Source organism: Scomber japonicus, chromosome 7 (genome assembly GCF_027409825.1).
Source record: "Scomber japonicus isolate fScoJap1 chromosome 7, fScoJap1.pri, whole genome shotgun sequence".
Classification (NCBI taxonomy): domain Eukaryota; kingdom Metazoa; phylum Chordata; class Actinopteri; order Scombriformes; family Scombridae; genus Scomber; species Scomber japonicus.
This window is the reverse complement of record NC_070584.1, coordinates 35,498,965-35,512,069: the sequence shown is the minus strand read 5'-3', so window position 1 is coordinate 35,512,069 and position 13,105 is coordinate 35,498,965.

The window sequence follows — 13,105 nt, the reverse complement described above, 5'->3', positions numbered from 1 at the left end:
GAGGTATGTGAGGAGGTGTGTGAGGAGGTGTGTGAGGAGGTGTGTGAGGAGGTATGTGAGGAGGTATGTGAGGAGGTGTGTGAGGAGGTATGTGAGGAGGTGTGTGAGGAGGTGTGTGAGGAGGTATGTGAGGAGGTGTGTGAGGAGGTATGTGAGGAGGTGTGTGAGGAGGTGTGTGAGGAGGTATGTGAGGAGGTATGTGAGGAGGTATGTGAGGAGGTTATGTGAGGAGGTATGTGAGGAGGTATGTGAGGAGGTGTGTGAGGAGGTATGTGAGGAGGTATGTGAGGAGGTGTGTGAGGAGGTATGTGAGGAGGTATGTGAGGAGGTGTGTGAGGAGGTATGTGAGGAGGTGTGTGAGGAGGTGTGTGAGGAGGTATGTGAGGAGGTTATGAGAGGAGGTATGTGAGGAGGTGTGTGAGGAGGTGTGTGAGGAGGTATGTGAGGAGGTGTGTGAGGAGGTATGTGAGGAGGTGTGTGAGGAGGTGTGTGAGGAGGTATGTGAGGAGGTGTGTGAGGAGGTATGTGAGGAGGTATGTGAGGAGGTGTGTGAGGAGGTGTGTGAGGAGGTATGTGAGGAGGTATGTGAGGAGGTGTGTGAGGAGGTATGTGAGGAGGTATGTGAGGAGGTGTGTGAGGAGGTGTGTGAGGAGGTATGTGAGGAGGTGTGTGAGGAGGTGTGTGAGGAGGTATGTGAGGAGGTATGTGAGGAGGTATGTGAGGAGGTGTGTGAGGAGGTATGTGAGGAGGTGTGTGAGGAGGTATGTGAGGAGGTATGTGAGGAGGTATGTGAGGAGGTATGTGAGGAGGTATGTGAGGAGGTGTGTGAGGAGGTATGTGAGGAGGTGTGTGAGGAGGTGTGTGAGGAGGTGTGTGAGGAGGTTATGAGGTTATGAGAGGATACTGGTGAACGCCCGAACCCTGACCTGAACAGTTTGTAAGGGTTCAATATCTGTCGACCTGTTCTGCATCAAAAATGAGACAAGTAGGACACTCATGTGAACCAGTATGAACCCCAGCAGCAGCTCCAGTACCAGCAGCTCCAGTACCAGCAGCTCCAGTACCAGCAGCAGTAAACCAGTCCACCCAGTGAGCAGCAGTAGACCAGTCCACCCAGTGAGCAGCAGTAAACCAGTCCACCCAGTGAGCAGCAGCAGTAAACCAGTCCACCCAGTGAGCAGCAGTAAACCAGTCCACCCAGTGAGCAGCAGTAAACCAGTCCACCCAGTGAGTCCACCCAGTGAGCAGCAGTAAACCAGTCCACCCAGTGAGTCCACCCAGTGAGCAGCAGGTGGGAACGGCTCATAAACAAGGTGTTAAAAATCACAGCTTCAATCAGCAACACCTGAACCTCTAAACTGTCTGTTCCCACACTGACCTCCTCCTGCTCCTCCAGCAGAGCCCTGACCTCCTCCTGCTCCTCCTCCTGCTCCTCCAGCAGAGCCCTGACCTCCTCCTGCTCCTCCTCCTGCTCCTCCAGCAGAGCCCTGACCTCCTCCTGCTCCTCCAGCAGAGCCCTGACCTCCTCCTGCTCCTCCTCCTGCTCCTCCAGCAGAGCCCTGACCTCCTCCTGCTCCTCCTGCTCCTCCAGCAGAGCCCTGACCTCCTCCTGCTCCTCCAGCAGAGCCCTGACCTCCTCCTGCTGCTCCTCCTGCTGCTCCTGCTGCTCCTCTTCAACATCATCACCATCATCATAACTACTGCAGTATTACAGTAAAAGTACTGCAGTATTATAAGTGATACAGTTAGCTAGTTTACACTACTTTATATACAGTTAGCTAGTTTATACTACTTTATATACAGTTAGCTAGTTTATACTACTTTATATACAGTTAGCTAGTTTATACTACTTTATATACAGTTAGCTAGTTTATACTACTTTATATACAGTTAGCTAGTTTATACTACTTTATATACTGTTAGCTAGTTTATACTACTTTATATACAGTTAGCTAGTTTATACTACTTTATATACAGTTAGCTAGTTTACACTACTTTATATACAGTTAGCTAGTTTATACTACTTTATATACGGTTAGCTAGTTTATACTACTTTATATACGGTTAGCTAGTTTATACTACTTTATATACGGTTAGCTAGTTTATACTACTTTATATACAGTTAGCTAGTTTATACTACTTTATATACGGTTAGCTAGTTTATACTACTTTATATACAGTTAGCTAGTTTACACTACTTTATATACAGTTAGCTAGTTTATACTGCTTTATATACAGTTAGCTAGTTTATACTACTACTTTATATACAGTTAGCTAGTTTACACTACTTTATATACAGTTAGCTAGTTTACACTACTTTATATACAGTTAGCTAGTTTATACTACTTTATATACAGTTAGCCAGTTTATACTACTTTATATACAGTTAGCTAGTTTACACTACTTTATATACGGTTAGCTAGTTTATACTACTTTATATACAGTTAGCTAGTTTATACTACTTTATATACGGTTAGCTAGTTTATACTACTTTATATACAGTTAGCTAGTTTACACTACTTTATATACAGTTAGCTAGTTTATACTACTTTATATACGGTTAGCTAGTTTATACTACTTTATATACAGTTAGCTAGTTTATACTACTTTATATACGGTTAGCTAGTTTATACTACTTTATATACAGTTAGCTAGTTTATACTACTTTATATACGGTTAGCTAGTTTATACTACTTTATATACAGTTAGCTAGTTTACACTACTTTATATACGGTTAGCTAGTTTATACTACTTTATATACAGTTAGCTAGTTTACACTACTTTATATACAGTTAGCTAGTTTATACTGCTTTATATACAGTTAGCTAGTTTATACTACTACTTTATATACAGTTAGCTAGTTTACACTACTTTATATACAGTTAGCTAGTTTACACTACTTTATATACAGTTAGCTAGTTTATACTACTTTATATACAGTTAGCCAGTTTATACTACTTTATATACAGTTAGCTAGTTTATACTACTTTATATACGGTTAGCTAGTTTATACTACTTTATATACAGTTAGCTAGTTTATACTACTTTATATACGGTTAGCTAGTTTATACTACTTTATATACAGTTAGCTAGTTTACACTACTTTATATACAGTTAGCTAGTTTATACTACTTTATATACGGTTAGCTAGTTTATACTACTTTATATACAGTTAGCTAGTTTATACTACTTTATATACGGTTAGCTAGTTTATACTACTTTATATACAGTTAGCTAGTTTATACTACTTTATATACGGTTAGCTAGTTTATACTACTTTATATACAGTTAGCTAGTTTACACTACTTTATATACAGTTAGCTAGTTTATACTGCTTTATATACAGTTAGCTAGTTTATACTACTACTTTATATACAGTTAGCTAGTTTACACTACTTTATATACAGTTAGCTAGTTTACACTACTTTATATACAGTTAGCTAGTTTATACTACTTTATATACAGTTAGCCAGTTTATACTACTTTATATACAGTTAGCTAGTTTATACTACTTTATATACAGTTAGCTAGTTTACACTACTTTATATACAGTTAGCTAGTTTATACTACTTTATATACAGTTAGCTAGTTTATACTACTTTATATACTGTTAGCTAGTTTATACTACTTTATATACAGTTAGCTAGTTTATACTACTTTATATACGGTTAGCTAGTTTATACTACTTTATATACAGTTAGCTAGTTTACACTACTTTATATACAGTTAGCTAGTTTATACTGCTTTATATACAGTTAGCTAGTTTATACTACTACTTTATATACAGTTAGCTAGTTTACACTACTTTATATACAGTTAGCTAGTTTACACTACTTTATATACAGTTAGCTAGTTTATACTACTTTATATACAGTTAGCTAGTTTATACTACTTTATATACAGTTAGCTAGTTTATACTGCTTTATATACAGTTAGCTAGTTTATACTACTACTTTATATACAGTTAGCCAGTTTATACTACTTTATATACAGTTAGCTAGTTTACACTACTTTATATACAGTTAGCTAGTTTATACTACTTTATATACAGTTAGCTAGTTTATACTACTTTATATACTGTTAGCTAGTTTACACTACTTTATATACAGTTAGCTAGTTTATACTACTTTATATACAGTTAGCTAGTTTATGCTACTTTATATACAGTTAGCTAGTTTATACTACTTTATATACGGTTAGCTAGTTTATACTACTTTATATACAGTTAGCTAGTTTATACTACTTTATATACAGTTAGCTAGTTTACACTACTTTATATACAGTTAGCTAGTTTATACTACTTTATATACAGTTAGCTAGTTTATACTACTTTATATACAGTTAGCTAGTTTACACTACTTTATATACAGTTAGCTAGTTTATACTACTTTATATACTGTTAGCTAGTTTATACTACTACTTTATATACAGTTAGCTAGTTTACACTACTTTATATACAGTTAGCTAGTTTACACTACTTTATATACAGTTAGCTAGTTTATACTACTTTATATACGGTTAGCTAGTTTATACTACTTTATATACAGTTAGCTAGTTTACACTACTTTATATACAGTTAGCTAGTTTATACTACTTTATATACAGTTAGCTAGTTTACACTACTTTATATACAGTTAGCTAGTTTACGCTACTTTATATACAGTTAGCTAGTTTACACTACTTTATATACAGTTAGCTAGTTTACACTACTTTATATACAGTTAGCTAGTTTATACTACTTTATATACGGTTAGCTAGTTTACACTACTTTATATACAGTTAGCTAGTTTATGCTACTTTATATACAGTTAGCTAGTTTATGCTACTTTATATACAGTTAGCTAGTTTATACTACTTTATATACAGTTAGCTAGTTTATACTACTTTATATACAGTTAGCTAGTTTATACTACTTTATATACTGTTAGCTAGTTTATACTACTTTATATACAGTTAGCTAGTTTACACTACTTTATATACAGTTAGCTAGTTTATACTACTTTATATACAGTTAGCTAGTTTATACTACTTTATATACAGTTAGCTAGTTTACACTACTTTATATACAGTTAGCTAGTTTATACTACTTTATATACAGTTAGCTAGTTTATACTACTACTTTATATACAGTTAGCTAGTTTACACTACTTTATATACAGTTAGCTAGTTTACACTACTTTATATACAGTTAGCTAGTTTATACTACTTTATATACGGTTAGCTAGTTTATACTACTTTATATACAGTTAGCTAGTTTACACTACTTTATATACAGTTAGCTAGTTTATACTACTTTATATACAGTTAGCTAGTTTACACTACTTTATATACAGTTAGCTAGTTTACGCTACTTTATATACAGTTAGCTAGTTTATACTACTTTATATACAGTTAGCTAGTTTACACTACTTTATATACAGTTAGCTAGTTTATACTACTTTATATACGGTTAGCTAGTTTACACTACTTTATATACAGTTAGCTAGTTTATACTACTTTATATACAGTTAGCTAGTTTACACTACTTTATATACAGTTAGCTAGTTTATACTACTTTATATACGGTTAGCTAGTTTATACTACTTTATATACAGTTAGCTAGTTTATACTACTTTATATACAGTTAGCTAGTTTACACTACTTTATATACAGTTAGCTAGTTTACGCTACTTTATATACAGTTAGCTAGTTTATACTACTTTATATACAGTTAGCTAGTTTATACTACTTTATATACAGTTAGCTAGTTTATACTACTTTATATACAGTTAGCTAGTTTACACTACTTTATATACAGTTAGCTAGTTTATACTACTTTATATACAGTTAGCTAGTTTATACTACTTTATATACAGTTAGCTAGTTTACACTACTTTATATACAGTTAGCTAGTTTACACTACTTTATATACAGTTAGCTAGTTTATACTACTTTATATACAGTTAGCTAGTTCACACTAATTTATATAAAGTTAGCTAGTTTACTACTTTATATACAGTTAGCTAGTTTATACTACTTTATATACAGTTAGCTAGTTTATACTACTTTATATACAGTTAGCTAGTTTACACTAATTTATATACAGTTAGCTAGTTTACTACTTTATATACAGTTAGCTAGTTTATACTACTTTATATACAGTTAGCTAGTTTATACTACTTTATATACAGTTAGCTAGTTTACACTAATTTATATACAGTTAGCTAGTTTACTACTTTATATACAGTTAGCTAGTTTATACTACTTTATATACAGTTAGCTAGTTTATACTACTTTATATACAGTTAGCTAGTTTACACTAATTTATATACAGTTAGCTAGTTTACTACTTTATATACAGTTAGCTAGTTTAGTCCAGTGGTTCCCAACCTAGGGGGGGGGGCCCTCCAAAGGGTCAGCAGATAAATGTGAGGGCTGCTGAGATGATTAATGGGAAAGAAGAAAAAACAAAGCTCTGATACACAAATGTGTTTTCAGTTTTTGGACTTTTTCTCTAATCTTTGATTTTTGCTGAAATATTGGATCATTTGAACATTTATTGAAATGAAAGCATGTGAGAAGTTTAGAGGGAAGAATCAGTATTTGGTGGAGCTGTTAACAACTCATAGACATCTGACATGTGAGCCGACTGCACACTGCTGACTGTAAGACGTTTAAAATGTGCTGGTGTGGTTCTGGCGGTTTGGAGAATAACTGAACAGAAACATCTTCTCTGTTTTCTGATGAATTTCACAGGAAAAAACTCTTCATGCTCAGACTCCCCTCGGAGGACTGAAATCATTTCCTAACGGTCTTTCTGTGGACACAAACATGCCGCCCTCCTCCTCCTTCTTCTTCTTCTCTCATCTCGGGCGTCGGCCTGTTTCTGGTCATTCGCCTGATTCCTGCAAACAGAGCGGGGGTTTTCCTCTCTATCTGGAGTCATCAGGGAGGAGAGGAGGAAACAATGAGAGCGAGAGGCGGGAAAGCAGAGAAGGCCACAGATTTATTTAACCTCACTGAAACTCACACTTTCATTTCTCTCATCAGACAAACAAGCACCAACCTGTCAGTCATGTTTCTGCTGCGGTCGATCAGCTGGTCGATCAGCTGTTCGATCAGCTGGCAGCGAGCTCTTACTGAGCGCGTGCAGCAGGTTTTAGCGTCAGGAAATTAAAGCTCCTGCAAACAAACCACAATAATAATCTGCGTGCCAAAAAGAACTGAAGATGATGATGATGATGATGATGATGATGATGATAGATGGTATGTGTTGTTTTCTCAGTTGTGGCCACATTAAGTTTCAGTATGCAAATGATCTGTGTGGAGACTCATCCTCTTAACGATGCTGCTGAGACTGATTTATTTATTAGCAACACTTTCACTCTTTTATTGTGAAACTACTTCCTGTCTGTAGGGTTTCATTGTGTTTGTTTCCTTCCTGTTTCAGGGAACTCATCAATGTTCAGATGAAGTGACTGAAGTCTCTGATCTGCTCAGTGTTTCCTTCCTGCAGCAGCTTCCAGTTACTCCTCTCCTCCTCTTCTCCTCCTCCTCCTCTCCTCTTCCTCTCCTCCCCTCCTCTCCTCTTCCTTTCCTCCTCTCCTCTCCTTCTCTCCTCTCCTCTCCTCTTTTCTCCTCCTCTCCTCGTCCTCTCCTCCTCCTCTCATCCTGTCCTCTCCTCTCCTCTCCTGTCCTCTCCTCTCCTGTCCTCTCCTCTCCTCTCTTCCTCTCCTCCTCCTCCTCTACTCCTCTCCTCCTCTCCTCCTCCTCTCTTCCTCTTCTCCTCCTCTTCCTCTCCTCCTCCTCTCCTTCTCTCCTCTACTCCTCTCCTCTCCTCTCTTCATCTCCTCCTCTCCTCTTCTCTCCTCTCCTCCTCCTCCTCCCCTCATCCTCCTCTTCCTCTCCTCCTCTCCTCTCCTCTCCTCCTCTCCTCTTCCTCTCCTCCTCTCCTCTTCCTCTCCTCCTTTCCTCTTCCTCTCGTCCTCTCCTCCTCTCCTCTCCTCTCCTCTCTTCCTCTCCTCCTCTCGTCCTCTCCTCTCCTTCTGTCCTCCTCTCCTCCTCCTCTCCTCCTCATTCCTGTGTGATGACTCGTCTGCAGACTCCTCAGGTGACAGAGCCATGAGGAGTCGTGAGGAGGAAACCACGGCGACGGAGCTCCAACAGACAATCAAAGGAAACATCAGATTCTGAAAACACCCAAATTCCTCAAATACCACAGAGACACTTCCTCTTCCTCCTCCTCTTCTTCTTCTGCTGTTTTTCAGGTTTAAGCGTCTCTCAGCTCGTTGGCATCATGTTTGTTGAGTATCATCAGTCATCCAGAGGAATAATAACACGTGCACACTTCTCCAGCTCTAACCTGTCTAACCTGTCCTGCAGCACGAAGCTTTATTATTATAATTAAAGTTCAAAGACTGTGTGGTCACATCATCATCATCATCATCATCATCATCATCACAGACTCATGATCATAATCTCTCTGCTCTCTAGTGAACTTTGACTCATTTGTTATTTGGAGGGTTTTTCCAGTTTTTGTTCTTCTCTGAAATCTTGTTTTTGTGTCTGACGTGAAGGAGAAAGATGTTTCATAGAAAGAGCAAAAAACAAAGTGTTGGACAGAGAAGAGAAGATCTGCAGCTTCATTAATGTTTTCATTCAGACACATGAAGGAAACGTTTTGCTTTTGAGCAGGTTTGCAGCAGCCTGTTCCTCATCTTTGATCAAACGGAACATAATAATAATAGATTATAAGTAGGGCTGTCAAACGATTAATTATTTTAATCGAGATTAATCGCAGAGTTTCCATAGTTAATCATGATTAATGGCGTTTTGAATGTCATGTTTAAAATCCTGTTATTTTCCATTTGAAGGCAGTTTTAAGCCCATAATGTAAAGCATTTCTTACCAGAGTGTCTTAACTGGGAATCAATCACGGCTCTGCTGCGACTCCCACACTCCAAAATGGTCCTTTGGTGGAGCTGAGGCTGGCTTGGCTGCACCTGGGTGTTTAGCGTGGAGGTGCTAACTCAAACTCCACGTACTCCGGTGGTAGTTAAACTCCGTTTGACACAGGTTGCATTTTACTTTTGACTTGTCAACTGAAGCGTCTGGAAGTGTTTTAAAGTTAAACAAGCCGTTCAAAAGTCCAGTAGCTCTCTTACTTTCCATCAGCGCGGTAGGTTTACTGCAGGAGGCCACTTCAAAGCATAGCGCTACAGCTAGAGGAGCCGTCTACGGGGGAGGAGAAGGGACAAAAAGGCTTGCAACATTAAAATGAGATTAAAAAAATGAACGCGTTATGGATTGCATCAATCTGATCGTGATTAACACGTTAACGCTGACAGCCCTAATATAAGTTAACAGTAAAATGTTCTGCCCTCCAGAAATCCCAGAAATGATCCTCAAATCTTTGCAGAACTTCTATTTCCTCTATAAGTTTTTCCACAGAAGACAGAGCAGTAATATTTTAAAGGTGAAGTGGAAACACCCAAAAGTAAATAAGTACAGTAGATGAAGTTATAATAATTATCTCTTTCCTCTCTTGGATGAAGCAGCATTCAGAGCCGATAATGAAACATCAGGTGTGTTAGACGTGCAGCTTTAATAAACTGCAGCTTTAATGATCAGCAGCTTTAATGATCAGCAGCTTTAATGATCAGCAGCTTTAATAATCAGCTGCTTTAATGATCAGCAGCTTTAATGATCAGCAGCTTTAATAATCAGCTGCTTTAATGATCAGCAGCTTTAGTGATCAGCAGCTTTAATGATCTGCTGCAGGAAGGAAACATGTTCAGAACTTTATTCCACATGAAGTTTAAAAGTGAATCAGAAGCTTCAGTCTGAGCGGCTCGGCCAGCAGACATCATGTCATCCAACTGTAACCCGACAGCGGTCACAACGCTCGCCGCTTCCTGGGAATAATAAATACCTCGCGCCCCCCCCCCCTCCCCTCCCTCGCCCCCTCCCCTCTCAGTCTGTGCTTTGTGTCTCAGACAGCTCAGCTCAGAGTTTCCCTCCAAACTCAGAATTCAAACAATGTGGAGCACGTTGGTTCTTAATGAGACGAAGCTCAACAATGCCAGAAATGTGAGCGGCTCAATGTCCTTACATGGACTCAGTGAGGACACTCAGCTTCCTGCACACACACACACACACACAGGCACACACACACACACACACACACACACACACACACACACGGGTGTTGAAACTGTTCTCTGTGCTGGAACAAGTGAGCAGCTCTGAGGCCTTGTTGCTATTTTTAGCACCAGCTGCTTCAGAAAAGACTGAACGTCCTGCAGCTGCACACACACACACACACACACACACACACACACACACACACACACACACACACACACACACACACACACACTGTCTGCACACACACACACAGTCTGTACAGGGATTAGTTAACAGCTTCCTTCATGTTTCCTGTAAAGTGATGATCAGCTGATGAACAGTAAAAGGTGTTTAGCTGGTTTAGTTTTAGTTTCCTCTCAAAAAGCACGATGAGTCTACTGTTGCATTAAATGAGGTCAAAGGTCGATTCTCTGCACAACGAATCAAATCTGCTCAGACAGAGTGTGTGTGTGTGTGTGTGTGTGTGTGTGTGTGTGTGCGTGTGTGTGCGTGTGTGTGTGTGTGTGTGTGTGTGTGTGCAGACAGTGTGTGTGTGCGTGTGTGTGTGTGTGTGTGTGTGTGTGTGTGTGTGTGTGTGTGTGTGTGGTAGAGAAATAGCAATATATGTTATAGACACTTTGCACTTTGACGTATTTGCATAAAATGAATCACACAATAAAGAAGAACTGCTCTTTGTGCACACTGATGATGCAGCCTCATCATCTTCATCTTCATCATCACCATCACCATCATCTTCCTCATCATCATCATTATTGTCATGTTCAAACCTCCCAGGCTGCTCTGTTATCTAATGCTGATGACTCAGGCTGCTGTCACACTGCAAAGGTCACATTAACAATGCATGTGTGTGTGTGTGTGTGTGTGTGTGTGTGTGTGTGTGTGTGTGTGTGTGGGGTTTAGGTTTCTTACTGTAGGATGCAACAGGTCTGAGTAACTGTGTGGGAGTCACATGATCACAGCTGAGAGGAGGAGGAAGAAGACGAAGATCTGCTCTGAGCACGACTGAGAAACGTTCACCAGCTGCTCCGATGACACAGAAACACATTTTAATATTTCTACTATAAATCATAAATAAGACATGAACATCGTTTGTGTGTATTTAGCTCTTAAAAGGAAAAGTAGAAACAAGCCTTTTTATAAATAAGTGGGTTAAAGAGAAATCAGCTTGTTTGGTATTAAAACATATTTACTGCAAAGAAAACAGAATCACTGGAGGAAATATTGGCTCCTCAGCTCAGAAACATAAATACTGTGACTGTAGAGAGAGAAGCTTGTGAAAGGAAAAGAAAATAAAGGCCCATTTATGCTCAATGTATCCGTCCTTATCAAACCATGTTACCGTCACTGCTCACGTACTTCCATGCATCCTTTACGTTGGCATGATATTAACCAATACATCCACCAGGGGGCAGCGCAGAGTCAATACAACCACCAGGGGGCAGCACAGAGTCAATACATCCACCAGGGGGCAGCGCTGAGTCAATACATCCACCAGGGGGCAGCACAGAGTCAATACATCCACCAGGGGGCAGCACAGAGTCAATACATCCACCAGGGGGCAGCGCAGAGTCAATACAACCACCAGGGGGCAGCGCTGAGTCAATACATCCACCAGGGGGCAGCACAGAGTCAATACATCCACCAGGGGGCAGCACAGAGTCAATACATCCACCAGGGGGCAGCGCAGAGTCAATACAACCACCAGGGGGCAGCGCTGAGTCAATACATCCACCAGGGGGCAGCGCAGAGTCAATACATCCACCAGGGGGCAGCGCTGAGTCAAAGGTTTATGAGACAAACATGGCGACTGTGGAGCAGATATTGATCATGTTCCTGTAACGATATGTTTAAAGTTTCTAACCAACTCACACAACCTTTCCTCAAAAAGTTCCTCCATTGTTATTTCTTCTTCGTGTCTCACTAGAGCTACGTATCGAGTAGTGACAGCAACACTGCCCCCCATGGTTTCCGGTGGTACTGCTCCGTTTGGTCCGTATCCGTAAGCTTTATGGAAACGAGCAGAAATGCGGACGAAATGAACGCAGAGCACGAACAGAAGGCTCCGTCCGGATCAGGATCTGTGTTTAACGTTGAGCATAAATGGGCCTTAACAGGAGAGGAATGTGCAGCAGGAGCCAATAAAACTCATCAGAGCTCATCAGCTGATCGTCCAGCTGATCGTCCAGCTGTGAGACACACAACATTAAAACAGGTGACAGAACACTGATGCATGTGAGAGTCTTGATGTGAGAGTCTACTTGCTGCTTCATTTCTTAAAGGACCGGCTCCAAGTACAGAAACCATGCAAACTCCAAAACACAAACTAAAGTCAAAACCTGCCTCCTGTTGAGTCGAGGCAACCTAGAGCGCCCCCTGTAGGTTTGTTGTAGTGACTGGTTATGTATCGTTTCCTTATTTGCAGTGCGTTTATTGGTGTTCATGTTTTTGTTTCTTGCAGCATGTTTTTTATTTTGTTTGTGTTTTGGAGTTTGCATCGTTTCTGTACTTGCAGCTGTTCTCCTCTAAATGAAGCGGTCAGTACGGTGGCCCTGAAGTACAAAACACAAAACCCACCACTTACAGGTCGGGTTAGGGTATCTTTTCTGGTTTGAGTCTCTCTAATGCAGCTTTTCCACAACACAGTTCCAGCACGACTCGGCTCGCCTCGACTCGTTTTCTCTGCGTCTCCACTAGGGATAGTCTCTCGTACCTGCTCTGCTGAGGTTCCAAGCGAGCCGAGCCGATACTAAATGTGACGTCATCAGACTGCCGGCCTCTGATTGGTCAGAGAGACACAAGAATCAAAGCCGGTATTTTTAACCCTCCTGTTGTCCTCGAGTCATGGAAGGAAAGGAGGAAGGAAAGGAGGAAGGAAGGGAGGAAGAAGGAAGGAAAGGAGAGAGGGAGGACGACCCCGCCCACGTTGAGTAGCTACTTCTTTGTAATGGAGAAGGTTGTTCCTGGAACCGAGCCGAGGCGA